This window comes from Panthera uncia, chromosome F1 (assembly GCF_023721935.1).
Source record: "Panthera uncia isolate 11264 chromosome F1, Puncia_PCG_1.0, whole genome shotgun sequence".
In the NCBI taxonomy this organism is placed as follows: Eukaryota; Metazoa; Chordata; class Mammalia; order Carnivora; family Felidae; genus Panthera; species Panthera uncia.
Genome location: NC_064813.1, coordinates 65,526,990 through 65,541,805, shown reverse-complemented (window position 1 = coordinate 65,541,805; position 14,816 = coordinate 65,526,990). Strand labels below are relative to the sequence as shown.

The 14,816-nt window shown below is 63.6% G+C and overlaps 1 protein-coding gene across 2 annotated transcripts in view; it reads right to left on the bottom strand.

Moving 5' to 3' along the window:
• The window catches only part of MEF2D (myocyte enhancer factor 2D), a 29,369-nt gene extending 15,103 nt beyond the window's left edge, over positions 1–14,266 (bottom strand). The window contains exon 1 of one of the 2 annotated variants that reach the window (XM_049634789.1): positions 13,436–14,266. The gene's annotated coding sequence lies outside the window, so the exon portion shown is untranslated. The remainder of the gene's footprint in view (positions 1–13,435) is intronic. The other variant, XM_049634788.1, reaches the window with a different exon arrangement.
• Positions 14,267–14,816: the final 550 nt, after the last annotated feature.

Here is a 14,816-nt window from a genome sequence, read left to right as displayed (position 1 = left end):
GTGGAGAGAGAACCCTGTGTTTGCTCTCACGACCCCCTGCAGCCCGACCTTGTTCCCGTGGTCCTCGGGGCGCCCTGTTCCTTCCCTTCTAGCGCTCGTCACGACCGTCCGTTAGTTCCAAGTCTGAGCTTCCGTTTCATGCCTGGCTCCCAAGTTGCTGGGGCTTCGTGAGGGCAGGACCCACATCTGCCCTTTCCACTACTCCACCCCTGGAAGGAGCAGCTCAGGAAACGTCTGCTGAAAGGGCAGACTGTGTCACTGCCGGGACCCTGTGAGAAGTGCTCCTCGTGGTCTAACTTCGGTCAGTCCTATTGCGGGACCAGCTCCTTTCCCTCTGTCCTCCGTGGGGGCGGAACCCCTCTTCCCCCAACCGCCCCGAACTCGTCCATTTGGATACCATCTACCCTCCAACCACACCGGCCTCTCCAGGCCTCAACTCTCCCGGCCCTCCGGCTGGTGCAGAGGGTGAGACTCTAAAGTCTTCTAAGAAGCAGCCCTGAGCACATGGATGGGGTTGCTTAGGCAACTGTCGCCTGGCAACCAGCTCCCTGGCTGATCTCCTACACCACCCCCCCACCCCCGCCTCATGCTGGGGGAGCTGGGATGTGAGAGGGATCAGGGCTGAGAAGACAGGGAAGCCAGAGACCCCCTGAGCGTCCTCCGGCAGAGGGGAGTCAGGGATGAACACACCAGGCTCCATCCATCCCCGGTCTCTGCCAAGGGACCCCAAGCACCTCTATAACCAACCGCCCATGTCCCCAGGGCCCCGTGCCCACTGCCGCCCCTACCTCTGTGCCAACAACACCTGCCAGAGCACGAGATGCCCCTGAATCGGCAGTCCTTCCTCCTATCTAACCAGGAGCCCTCCTACAGAGCAGGCTGTCTGTAATAATGTCTCTCCCCTTCCATCCTTTCTATCCCTTCTATGCTGCCGCAGTCTGAAAGCCCTGGGGCGAGGAGAGGAACTGGGCACACACTTTGGAAGAAGGGCGCTGGGGCCCGGGTGGGCACAAAGGACCCTATACAGACCCTTCCCGAGGTACGGAGACCCATCCTGTCCTGCTTCCCTCCTACTCAATTAGGAAGAGCCTAATGAACACCTGGACCTCCTTAATGAGCCCTCTGCCTGATTACCTCACCAACTGCCAGGAGCCAGAGGCCTGGGCATCTGTTCTCCAGATGTGTACCTTTTCTCCCTGGCCCGGCCTGCCCCCATTCCTCTTCTCCTCTCTGGCCTCCTCCTCTACGAAGCCCTCCCAGACCTGGCTTTTGGCTGTTTCTCCTGGAGCCCAGAGCTTGAGGGGGCTTAGCAAGACGCCAAGGAGACAAGGGGTTGGCCAGGATGGCTTTCGGGCTCCAGCGGCCCCAGGGCCCGCCTGACCTCAGGCCACAGCTAGGACTCCTCAGGCTGGCAGCATCTGGGTCACCAAAAGCAGCCCTTGGAAGGCTCCGGCCGCTGCTGCTTCTGCTTCTCCCACTCAAGGCAGTGCTGGCAGGACCGAGCTGGGCAGGGTGGGCCTCCTGGGGGTGGGGAGCGAGGATGGAAAGAGCAGAGGGGGAGGATGGCAGCTGGGCTGATCCCTGGGGAGACAGGCACAGACCCACCTTCTTTGGGGAAGGGTGGCTGCAGAGAAGCCTTAGCAAATGGAGAACAGAGAGGGACGCAGGGCAGGAGCTCATCTGACAACACCCCAGACAAGAAGGAGGGGCTAAGGGAACCAGAGATGGTAGGAAATCCAGAAGGACCCCACAGACAGACATGTGTCCAGGCCCAAGCCGGGATCCAGACCCAATGGGAAGCCAGAGGGTTGTATCTACATGCAAACGAGGTGCGAACAATATGCAAAACGCACCCCAAAGGGGGTCTCAGTCTGGAAGGGGCAAGGGAGAAAAAACAGGCCCCTGCCTCCCCCAATTTAACACCTCTTGGTACCTGAGCAATGTTCAAACCATTCTCAGGTTTCAGAATGATGCTATCTCAGTTCCTGTGTGAGGGTGGCCTGGGGCCAGTGGGGAGAGTTGCGGGGAGCGGTCAGGGCAGCTGTGGCAGGGCTGGCCTTCCCGGGGAGCCCAGAAGTACCTTCCAGCAGCCAGCCTCCAGCCCCTCTCCTGCCTCCTCGCGTCCCCCATAGCCTCCCGCCCACATCTGCCTGCCCTTGGCCCCTATCTGCCTCCGGAGCTGCCATACCGGTGCAGGTCAAAACGGAGCAGAGGCCCAGAGAGGCTGAGCGAGCGGCCTCCCATCACAGAGCACTGGGCTTCGCACGGCAAGGAAGGCAGCTCTCATTAGGCAGGCCCTCCAACCCTTCCTCCCAGGCTGCTCCAGGCTGCAGGCTGTGGACTGGAAGGGAAGGCAGGAGGCGCTGGAGACAGCTGTCATCCCTCCTCCCGCCCCTTCCCCGTGGCTGGGCTGCAGGGCATGAAATAAGCAGCAGGCGCTGGGGGAGGGGGTGACAATCCAATCCACCTGTCACCCCCACAGTCAGGCGGCCTCAAGCAGCCTGCTCACTAACGAGGGAGGAGGCGTGGGTGAGGCAGACACAGAGGGGGGTGGGAGAAGGGGACAGACACACAGATGTGAAAAAAGAGGCAGAGAGGCCAAGAGGAAGGCCAAGTGTGGGGCAGAGGCAGGAGGCAGCGACAGGCCAGAGGGCCAGAGGACGGAGGGCGAGGCTGGAGCCCAGACTCAGAGAAGCGGGCAGACAACAGAAGCAGGCTCAACAGCGCCCCGGAGCTGGGCTGGGTGCGTGGGCACAAGGGGATGGGCCGCCAGGCCTGCCCTCCGAATACTTGCAGTCCAGCCAAGAGACAGGCCAGGGAAGGGCAGGTCCCACCCAGGGCAAGGGCAGGGCGAGGCAAGCAGGCCCTAGGGGCCTGGACTGGGCCCAGACCCCGCTGGGATGGGGCATCTGGGCTCCTGAGGGCGGGCAGGCCTGCACGGCGGGCAGAGGTGAACACGAGGCCCAGGAGCCCTGTGGGTCCCCCTGGGTGCCATCTCTGTTCCCACCCCAACCTGGAGCTTACAGCCCTCCTGGCCACCCTCTTGGCCCTGCAGCCCTCTTCCCCCCAAGCAGGGACATGTGGAAGTGCCCTCTGGAAGGTACGGTGGGCAGGTGAGCCCAGTGACGGCCCCAAACATCGAGAGGGTGCAGGGGCTCGGGGCCCCTGGGGGACACACAGGGAGCCTTCCTCCGCAAACTCCAAAGTTGCCAGCAGCGGGGGGCAGTGCCCAGTTCTCACGCCCCCAGCCGGCTCCCCTACCGCTCCCCTGCTCCTCTCTGGTGTCCCTCTCCGGTCCCGCCCCTCCCCCAGCCAGGGCAGCCTCTTCGTCCAACCCAGGGCTCCAGCGTCTGCTTTCAAAGGCACAGGCGATGCCCGTCCAGTCCCTAGCCTCCTCCCCTCAAAGTTCTGTTTGGCAGGCTCGATTCCCAAACCCCGGGTTCCCACCATCTTCCCCTCCCTCGGGATCTCCCCTCCCCCAGCCCGGCAGCCTCAGGGTTGGGCAGGGGCTATTTTTAGCCTGGGCACTGAGCTAATTTTAACTCACCGACAGGGACCTGGGGGCGGACTGGCAGGCTGGGGGGAGGGGGAGCAGCGGTCCGGGAAAGCTGGACCCCGGGCACGGGTGGTCTCGGGTCCTAGGCGCCCCAGGAGGGCAAGTGGAGGCAGGCTCTGCAGCTCGGGCTGAAGGGACAGGAATGGACTCGCCAGAGGAGCACCGACCGGAGTGGCCGCTCCCCGGGCGCCCTCCCCGCGGCTTCCGCTGGACACCTCTCCCGCGCCCCACCCCAGGCTTTCCCTCTGGGCAAATCTCCCGGGATGGGGTCATCCTGTTCTCTGCCCAGGAGATGCCTCTCCAGTGAGGGTCCGTCTCCCGAGCCTCCTCCGCTGCTCCCCCCAGCCTGTCCTTCCTGTAGTCTAGCTCCCATCCTTCCTGCGGCAGCTGTCGGTGTCCAGCTCCCACACAGGCAGCGGCCAGCCCACCCCCCAGGCTCCAGCACCGCCCACCGCAGCTCTGGCCTTCCCCGGAGGCCTCTGGGCTGGCTCCGAGGACCCAGTTCCTCACCAGTTTCTGGAGCCACCCAGTCTGATCTCAGGAAGAAGTTGGGGGTCACAGGAGACTGAATCTTAGCAGAACAGGGGTGGGTGCGGTTGGGCAATCAACAGCCCAGGGAGGCGTGGGGTCTCTGGACACAGGGATTCTGGATGCCTGGGTTCTAGTCCCTGCTCTGACCCTAAATCGCAGCGTGACCTTGAAGAAGTCACCGCCCCCTCCAGGCTTTACACCGCTGGCCAGTACAATGGGTGGGTGGCAGGGACTAGGCACCTGAGTGCCCTTCCAGCCAGGACATTTGGTTCCCGTGCCCTTTGGAGAGGCCCAAAAGGGAGGTCGGAGTGGCTTATTCCATGGGGAGGTAACAGAAGAGACGGCCCGGTTGGGTCCACCGTCCTCCAGCTTAGAGGGAAGGACAGCGTAGAGGCCAGAAGAGAGTAGGGATGGGGCTGATAAAGGGGGAAGGTGTTTTCTGAACAGTCATCCTCACAACAGATGGCGAGGGTCGATGGAGGCCCAGGGTCAGCCAGGGCGGGTACGAGGAGGGCACGCCAGGAGGGGACACCAGGGCCCTGGCAGCCGAGAGTCAGCTACCGCACTGCCCAAGCACACCTGGAATGCCTATCGGACCCAGGGCTTGGGGTCCTACTGCTGATTACTAAGTAATGACTGGCCCAAGGTCACGGTCATGGTCATAAGTGGGGTCAGTTCTGGAACCCGAGCCTGAGCCTTGATTCACACTCTACCGGGCCGACTGATCAGGAATGACTCACTACCACTCATTTGCATGAGGATTTGCATAGTGTCTCTGACCTTATTCCATCTGGGCTCAACTTCCCATTCCAGGAACTGCCCCCCCCCCCCCCCCCCCCCCATCCCTAGGCACTTCGGATGGCGTTCCTGGTACCTCAGACCTCCAGTGCCATCTTTCTCCTCCAGAAGGCACTCCTGGATTGATCAATAATCCTGGTGGTCCTGTCTTAAGTTCTCAGGCAACAGGGTCCCCCACTTGTGCCCAGGTGCCTGTCCAGGTGAGGACAAGGGAGCAGGTGTAGTGAGGAGTGAGGGCTGCGGCAGGAGAGACTCGGGCAGTGAAGCGTGCCCGCCGCACGGCTGCCCGGGGCTCCCCAGGAGAAAAGCCCTGCCCCACGGCTGAGCACCAAGGCCCCAAGGCTGGGGCAGCAGAAGGATGCGGCGGGCTGTCCTCTACTTCTGCCCCTGTCCTTATTTCTAAAATCCATTTCCAACACTCCAAACGAGAGGGGGCGGCCCAGCGCAGCAGGCAAGACAGATGCAAAGCTACCGAGAGGACTTCCCAGGGCTGAAGTTTTGGCCTCAAAATAGTCTCTGGGGCTCAAGTTTGCTTTGTTAGAAGTCACCCAGGGGCACCTGGGTGGCTCAGTCGGTTAAATGTCTGGCTTTGGCTCGGGTCATGGTCTTACAGTTCATGGGTTTGAGCCCCACACTGTGCTCTGCACGGACAGCACTGAGCCTGCTTGGGACTCTCTCTCTCTCCCTCCCTCTCTCTGCCCTTCCCCACCTGTGTTCCCTCTCTCTCTCTCTCTCTCTCTCCTGCTCACTCGCTCAAAATAAATAAGCTTAAAAAAAAAAGTCATCCAGCCAAGCACGGGCAGTGGGTAAACGTACGGGAGAGCATGGGGACCTAGTACACCACTCCAACCGATGGGCACCCCAGGGCCACCGGTCCCCTGCCTGCCCTGAGGAGGTCGGACAAGCTGACCTCTGCCTGTCCAGTTACAGTGTCGACGCTTCCAGCCCTGCCCTCTGAAACACGGGAAGCCCAGCAGTGGCCTCCTATCCTGGGCCAGTCCTTCCTGCTATCTAACCTCCTTCCCTCCCACAGTGGCCGATCCTTCCACTGGAACCTAAAGCCGCTTCAGTCGCCTAGAGGAGAGTGGTGGACAAGGGCCCCTGGCCAGATGAAGCGGTTGGGACGGTTAGTGTGTCACCTTCCACCTCCCCACCCAACTTCCCTCTGGGGTCTCAGGAGACAGAAGTGAAAGTGGCAGCTGGGGCCTTGGGGGCGGGTCAGCTTGGGAGCCGTTGGGTGAGCATAACGCCACCGGTGCCGTGTCTGGGCCGCCTGCCATAGCAAACGGGTGGGCTGATGGTTAGACCAGGGGAGGGACTTCCCGTGGAAATGAGGGCATGGGGTAACTATGGACTGGAGGCCCCCGACCAAAGGGAGAGCAGGCTAAAAAGGAAACAATGGAGGAAAGCGAGCGGTGGACGGTCTCGGAAGGGCAGTCTCTTCCAGGGCGGCGCCTGGTCCCTTGTTTAAAGCGGTTAGATCTTTCCTTCCCAACCACAGGGCAGGGGCCCGGCTGAAGAAGACGGAGGGGGTCTGGGCCCTGACTGCCAGAACCCGGGGGCCAGAAGAGAGGAAGAGAAGGCCCGAGGCCTGGGCCCTCCCTCACACCGGGTGGGACCCATCCTGATGACGGGCAAGGTGGGGGGTCAGAATGTGACCGTCCACCCACAGTCACAGTACACACCGGGCCGAAAGAGGCCAATCCAATCAGAGAAGGCAAATCCTCCTAGAGACATCATGACCTCAGGGAGCCACAGGGGATTTAAAGGGGCCGCTCAGGGCGGCGGCTGGGTCTCCTCCGGACTGGAAGGACAGTCCTCTAAGCCCCTGGCAGGGGAGGGCGGGCAGTGCGGCTGCGTGGGCCTGCTGAGGCGGCCAGCCAGGCAGCTCTTACAGGATTAGCTTGCTGCTTTCAGGAAAGGTGCCAGGTGGGGCTAAGATGCCCAGCCAGATGGAGGGGGCCCGGCGGGTGGAGGGGGGTACCTCCACACAGCTATGCAAACACTTGACCCCACATTCAAGTCGCACCCCTCCTGCTACCCCGCATCCCGCCCTCGCGTGAAGGTTCTGTGCAAAGACCCTCTGCTCGCCGGCCGGGACCCCTGGCTGTCGACCAGCTTTCTCTGCCTGTGATCTGGTGCAATCCTTCCTCTGAGCGGGGGGAAGTCCGGCCAGTTGTCCACTCTCAACCCTTCTGCCACACTTTACCACTGGGACCCACCCCCACCCAGGGGGCAGAGGGGTTCCTACCCTCCCCTGCCGGCCAGCCCCTCACCCCTTCCCCCACCCCGGGCTGACAGGTGGGAGAAACAAGAGGGAACAGCTGGGCCAGGACACCTGTCTCCACCCAGTCAGTCCGGGCCCCACAGGCCTGCCATGGGGGGGTGCACCGGGGAGTCAGCAAAGGCGGGGTGGGGGGGGGCGCAACTGTGCTGGCTGGAGGAAAGGGGCTCAAAGGTCAAGAAGAGATGTGAGGGGGGAGGCCAAAGTCCCCCCCCACCCCGTTCAAAATCAGCCCTTCCTCCTGGTCCACCCCAACCGTGACCCTTCACCAAACGCAGAACACAGACACGCTTTAAAGGAGAAAACTCGAGGTTTGAGGTCATCAGCTCCATTCTCTAGGCCTCCAGGTTACTTGATTGTCTGCAGCCTGGACCAGGAAGTCTCCAGAAAGGAGACAGACCCCTCTTCTCCCCCCCGACCCCCACCGACTGTTTCCTCTTGAGGTTGGGGATGAGCTCTCTTACGCCGTATTCTCCCAAACCCGAACCCCAAGTATCTGCTGGGAGGGGGCGGGGCGGGGGGCAATCCTGAGGACCGAGGGAGCATGCGGCCAGAGGGATCTGCTCGGACTCACGGCGAGGTGGAGGTGGAGGGGCCGGTTCTGAGGCAGGGAGGCAGCTGGCTGGGGAGGCAGGGCTCCGCTCAGTGTCCCCAGCCCATCCCAGAGTCAGACTGAGCCCTAGGCCCGGAGGCCCCCGCAGGGCCCCCTCAGTACCTCCCACACAACCAAGCCCCTGCCAGGACACCGCCTGCCCCCACCCTGTCTTCAGGGCGGCCGCCCAGGGCCGGCAGGTCCAGGCCAGGCTGCAACTGGGGTCCAGAAGAAAAGAGGCACACCGTCGAAGCCCCCGCTCTCCGGACCGCCTCGCGTCTCCCCGCGGAAGTCAACTCACAGCCCGGCAGGGACAGGCCCCCCCGGTCAGCAGGTCAGCGGTGGAGCGGAGCGACAGAGGTGGGCCCACCGCACCTCCCTCCCCCTGGGGGTTCTAGCAACCCCTCCCAGGGCACAGGCCCCACCAGCCAGGCCTCCCGCCTTCCCGCAAGTCAGAGCTCTGGCCCGGCCCGCCTTCCCGCACTGGTGTCTCGCTGTGCCCAGCTCGAGGGGGCACAAGCAGGGGGTCACTGGGGCCTGCCCTCACACTCCTTGCCTGGGGCCCTCCTCCCGTGGCACTCCATCGGGGGACAACACCTCCTCAGGGAACCGAAGCAACATGTCCCTCGGTGTGCCACCCAACGTCCTCTTCCTCCTCCCAGGCCTCCCCGGGCCCCCGGCTACATGGCCCCGGCTGCAGGGCAGGACCCTTCCCTTCGCCTCAGACAAGGCCCCTGACACTTGCCAACTGGGAAGAGGGGCCTGTGAGGTCTCCCTACTCCAGCTGGATCGAGTGATGTGGAGACAGGGGTGGAGCAGACGAGCCCCGAAGCAAGTGGCTTCAACCTCCGACTCGGCTCCCCAACTGGGAAGAAGTCGTGCAGACAAACGCAAGTCTCCGTGTCACCATGCCCAGCACAGAGCTTGGCACACAGGGACACGACAAATGGAAGTTTCCTCCCTCCAGTCCCCAGGGATCTCAAAACTTTCAGTTTTAGGTCTCCAAAGTATACTGGAAAGCAGAGCAAAGGGGTACTGCCGACGGTGAAGTTCCCTTGACCAGAGGACAAGAACGCCTCCTTTTCTATATGCTTCCCTGGTCTGCCCAACTCCTAGGGGAGTGGCCGGAGCACCCGGCCAGGGGCACCAAGCCAAGGTCAGTGACCAGGCCTAGAGCCCGGAGCCTCCCGGGAGGCTGACTTTAAATGAGTAAATATGGTCCCGCCTGGGTGTGGCCAGCAACAGGCCAAGCTCTGGACAAGTCCCTCCCTTCGCAGCCTGCAGCAGAGGGAGACAGCCCAGACAGCAGGCACTTCCCATCCCTGCAAAGGCTGTTGGGGTCCCGCGCAGAGTCCGTGAACACGTCCTCAGGTCTCCACGCCAACCAGGACCAGCCAGAAGCATAGCTAGGCTCCCAGGAATGGGGGGTGGGGGGGCGGGGGGGGGGGGGTTTGCGGCCACAGCCTCAGGAAAAGGAAAAATCAGACGCAAAGGGGCTTGGGGACCAGCCAGGCTGAGGATCTACCCCCACGATGCCTGAGGACTCAGACGCCACCCTGCTCATCAGAGTGAGTGGGGAGGGTGACAGGGACCACAGCCAGAGCAGGACTCCCGGGTGCTCTGATCACAAGGCTAGTGACACTCCTGGATCCCTGGAGGGCTGACTTACCCCAGGGCACAGGTCAGCATGAGGGGCAGAGGCGGTGCGAGCCAGGGCCTCGGGGAGGGGCACGTGGGGATGCTGCAGGGGTGGTGACAGAGGTCAGCCAGGGGGGCTGCCCAGCTGTGGTCTAACCTCCGCGCCTCCTGCTCCGGTCAGCCCTCCCTCTTGCACGTTCTCGCCCCTCGTCCCCCACCCGTCCTGGGCCTCCGAGCCTTTAATCATCTTTCCATTTGCTGCCCTCCCCCGCCCCCCTCGGACCGGCAGCGGCTCCGTGGGTGTCCACACGCTCGTGTGCGCGCGTGTGTACTTGCACACCTTCATGCGTGTGCACCACTGAACTCTGGGGACGTGCCAGGTGCGTCCGGGCACAGCAGTCTGTAGGGGACCCTCCTTCCCCAGCACCCCTGCCGGGGGGAAGGGGCCCAAAGACTCCAGGACAAACTCTCCTCGGCTTCAGGCAGGGGAGCAGGAGAGAAAATGAATACCCCGTCCTCACAAGGCCGCCGTGCGAGGCCTTCCAGCAGAGCCGCCTAGAACCGCCCGAGAAGCAAGTGCTTGGAGATCCCCGTCTCTCCCAGGCCAGGCTAGAGCCACCTCTGTGCCCTGAGCCAGCTCCGCCCACGGGTCCCTCCCCGCATGCTGCCGGGGTGGACAGGCCGGGCAGCATCAGCCACAGCACGGCCAGGTGTCCTGCGTCCCGCGCACAGCGGCTAGCGCCTCACACCTCCCCCTCCCGCCATGAGTAAGCCACCAAACTGGGACAGAAGGACGGTCGGTTGGCCGGACTCCGGCCCCATGACTGGCTCATAAAAGCCACCAGCAATTACAGTGATGCTGAGGCTCTGCCGGCTCGCCACCTCCTCCTCCTCCCTGTAAAAAGGGAGACAATTGCCTCAGACCAGGTGGCCTCAGAGAGCCCGGAGAGTCCCAGCCGTGGTCCCCAGGGATGGGGAGAACCCACCGCCACCACCGTACCACAAGACCCAGGATCTGGCCCTCGACGGCGGACTCCAGGCCCACGTCCGATCCTCACGTCCGCCACGGAAACTGAACGGACGCCAGCTACAACCCGTGCCCCGGAGGTCGGGCCTCCACGACCCACCCCCCATCAGCTCCCCTTCTCTGGTAAGGCCACGGCCGCCCGCACTAGAAGGGCAGAGAAACGGGGGCCTTGGCTCCAAAGGCAAGTAGGGAAATGCCGGCCCCACCCGTCTGTCCCTGCCTCCTCTTGCTCCCACACAGGCAGAGAAGGGGCTGGCAAGGTGTCCCGCACGGGGCCCACCCACGCCAGGCCAGCGTGAGCGCCGAGATTCTGGACGCAGTGCCAGCCTCGGGAAGGCTGATGAAGGTGGGCACAAGTGCAGGCCCAGGTGGCCAGGAGAAGGTCAGCAAGATGAGCGGAGGACCAGGCCTCTCTGCGGGCACGAGGGCTCAGGATGCTCAGAGACACCTTCCCAGGGCAGGCTCAGAGGAGGAACAGTGGGAAGGGTTAGGTCACAATCAGTGAGGGTCTAACCTCAGGCTTCCTCTCCCCGGGACCCCTAAGGGGCCAGTGGGCCTCCCCCCACCCCGCCTCCTTGCTCTGATACTCTAGACCCCACCTAAGTGTATCCTCCACGCACCCCCCCCCCAGCACACACCTCCCAGGAAAGACCAGGGAAGATTAAAAAAAAAAACAAAAAAAAACCTGCTGGAGAAAGATTATATAACAGCAGCCAGAAAGACTATCATATCTCCCAGCCTGTGAGAAGAGCCAGGAGCCAGGGCAGAGCTGGGAAGCCCAGGCCCCTCCAGCCCCGAAGCAGAAGGGACAGAGTGGGGTGGGCAATGGGCAGTACCAGCCACCCTTCTAAATCCCCCACCACTCTGCTCCAGCCAATGGGTCCAGGGCACAGAAGCCCCGGAGGAACCTCTCACGCCCATCCCCCAACACAAGGGTTATGATGCTCTCTGACCGGGTCCCACTTCTTCCCTTGGACCAGGGGTTCCAAGGGCAAGAACTGTGGCTTCTTTCTTATGGCCTCTCCCTACTACGAAGCCATGCCTGAAACAGCGCAGTGAGACTGAAGCTCTGACACAGACTTGCTGTGTGATCTCAGGCAAAAGGCTCAACCTCTCTGGTCTCAGAGGAGTGTGAGTGAAAACTCTTCCTTTTCCAGGGAAACCAGAGACCCCTCCCTTACAAATCTATACACACGAATACACACACACACAAGCACATACAGAGTAGGTGGGGGGTGGGGAAGAGACAACAAAGAGAATATGACCACTGACACCTAAGGGTCCAAACGCCTGTGCTAGGACAAAGTGGGAAAGAGCCACACATCAGCTCTAGTGTCCCCCCAGTCACCCCACATAAACGGGTCCTCAGCCACCCTCACGCTGATCCCACCCCGCCCCCACCTCCTGCCCAACACACTGGGAAACCACAGGAAGGAAATTCATTCCCAGGCAGGCCGTGGGAGCTGGGACAGCCAGGCTAAGTCCTGGGGCGGGTGTGACCCAGCGGCCACAGGCGGGCTGGACAGCTGTGAACACTGACATGTGCCTTTTCAATGCTCTCCTTGGCTACCAGGACCTCCCTGTCCGGGGTTTGAGGACAAGTGGGAGGCGGACAGCTCCCTAACTTCAATACACCCAATCTCCAGCTGGCCTGGGCTCCCCTCCTACTTTGAGGCCAGAGCAGCCCAAGGTCACCGCCCCAGACGGCAAACTTCCCATAGTCCAGGCTGGCCCCCGAATTGCCTAGGAGACCCGCGGAGGGGCTAAGGGAGGGGGGGAGGGCCACCCCCCAAACCAAAGAAACCAGGCCAACTGGGAACCCTCACAAAGGGGACTGGGCACAGGGAAGGGGGACACAGGATCCACCCACTGTACCCTCCCCCAACCCACCAACAATGCACCGTTTAGGAGGAGGTACAGAGAGCCTCCCACTCGGAAGGACAAACCCGAGGTAACCCAGTCGTGGTGCAAAGTGTGCCCCCAACCGGGACCCTCCCCGCACAGGGACAGACCTCCGGAGGCTGCTGAGAGGTCGGCTGGAATCACGAAGAAGGAGCCTTCTGCTCATCCCCCTAAGACCCCAACCTGACAGGAGGGGGCTGGCGTGGGCGCGAGACACAAGATGCATCCCAGTCTCCTTTGGCCCTCCCTCCCCGAAAGCCCCCCAAACTCTCCGTCGACCCCCACTCCCAGACCAGTCCAGCCTGCCATTGGTGGAGAGAGGGACTGGAGAACTCGTGCCCAGATGTTGAACAGCTGCAAACTTCTGGCCAGGGTTTCTCCGACTGGGGCTGCTGCCGATCCAGATCAGGGGTCTCGGAACGGGGGCAGGAGGTCCCCAGGAAGGGTCGAGCGTGCCCACGCCCGCGGCGGCCCCGCGTCCCAACTCCACAGGCACCCGGCAAACCCGGGCCCCGGACACACACACACTCACACACCCCAACCCACCACCCCGGTGTCATCTGAACGACGTCCCCCCTCCCTCCCCCGCTTCCCAAACAGCTGCGGCTCCCCCCGCCCCCACCCTCCCGCCGCCCTCCCAGGCCCCCTTCTGCACCATTTCGGGCCAAGGAGGAGTGAACAGGCGGCGCGAGGAGGGAGAGGGAGGGAGGGCCGCCTGTTAAAATGTCAGTCGCTCCCGGCTGTCACCGGAGACCCCCTCTGAGGATGGCGCCCCTTCGGCAGACCACTCGGAGGCCGTCGTAACCCCGGACACCCGCAGCCGGGCGCGTCCCCAAGCGCGGGTCCCCACCCCGACCCCGACGCGCAGGGGAATGAGCCCCCTGCACTTGTCCCCCGGCCGCGTCCCCCACACAAACAAGCAGCCCCCCACGTAGTCTCCCACCGGCGCCGCCCGGAAACAGCCAGCTCCGCGAGTTCCTCCCACCCGGGGGCCACCCCATCCCACCCCTCAGGGGGACGGTCCCGACCACCCTCCACCCCAAACCCAGGACGGGGTGGGGGAGGGGGCCTCTTAAAGCGGCAGGCGCATTATTTTCCCCTACTCACCGGCCCCGCTGGGGGAAGGGGGTGTCACGGCTGGGACGGGTGGCCCTCGCCCCCGGTCCGGGGGATCTTCAACACCGGGCAGCCGCAGCTCCGGGCGGGGGGAATAACAAATGAGGCCGGCGTCCGCGCGGGCCCTGGGCGGCGCCGGGGGGCCTGGGCCCCCGCCGGGGGCGCGGGGGCGGACAGGCGCGCGGCGGGCAGGGGGAACCGGGGCCGAGCGCCCGAGCCGCCTCGGCGTTGTTGATATTTTGCTTCCTTCCTCCTTTCGGGCTCCAAAGGTAACTCCTCCAGCCCCCGGGAGTCGAGGCCGACGTAGGCACAGCTCAGCCTAGCTTGAGGGGTGGGGCCCGGGGCTGACGGGCAGGCAGGGGGGCCAATGGGAGGAGCCCGCGGCGGCGGGGCGGGGCCGGAGGGGGCGGATCTGGCCGCGGCCCCGCCTCGCGCCTCCCGCGGCCGGCCGGGCGGGCCGGGCGCCCCACCCACCGCCCTCCAGGCTAGGCTGCGGCGCCGGGAGCGGCGGATCCCTCCGCCGGCCGCGAGGGGAGGGGAGGGGTGGCGAGGCGAGGCGAGGCGAGGCGAGGCGAGGCGAGGCGAAGGGAGGGATGGGGAGGGGGCCGGGCTGGCGGCGCGGGGAGGCGAGGCTAGCCGATCGCGGAGGGCCGGCCGGCGCGGGGCGCCCCTCGGCGCTGCTGCCCCCGTGCGCTTGCCGCGGTCCTCCCCGCAGGCGCGGCAGCCGCCGCGCACACGAGCGGCCCCCCTCGGCCCCCAAGCCCCGGGAGAGTTGGAGGTGGCGGTCTAAGTAGACAAATTCAGGGTGGACGCCAAATGGCGACAAGATTCCGGCTCCCCCACTTAGTGTGCGCCGAAGCCGCGCGCAGAGGAGCACTTCTCTGCCGGGGGTTACCTGGGGAGCTCGCCCGCCCCTCTACCTGTGACGGGCGCCTCCCTCCCCGGGCCCGGTTCGGCAGACGCCCAGCAATTTAAAGCGACAGCTCATAGTTCTTGGGTGACCTAATCCCCAGTGCCTGCGGTCCCAGAGCACTTACAGCCGAGGGGGGCAATTTAAAGGGGCGGGACCTTAATTTCCCGCAGCACAGGAAACGCCCGAAAGCATCTTATTAAAGAAGCAGTAGTAGCTCTTAAAAAAAAAAAAAAAAATTAAAAATTAAAAAATCCCTAGTTGCCCCAGGGCGTGGTGAATCTTCACGTGCCCTACAACAGGAGTGTGGGTGCCATGCCTGCCTACCCCACTGACCCGGGCAGACTTCTTCTCCAGCAAACCTATTACCTCCAGATCCTGCTGCTTTCTACCTGCAGCCTTAGGAAATGATGGAATCCGGCTTCGATCTCTAAGAACCTTGCAGAACAGAGGGGCGCTCAG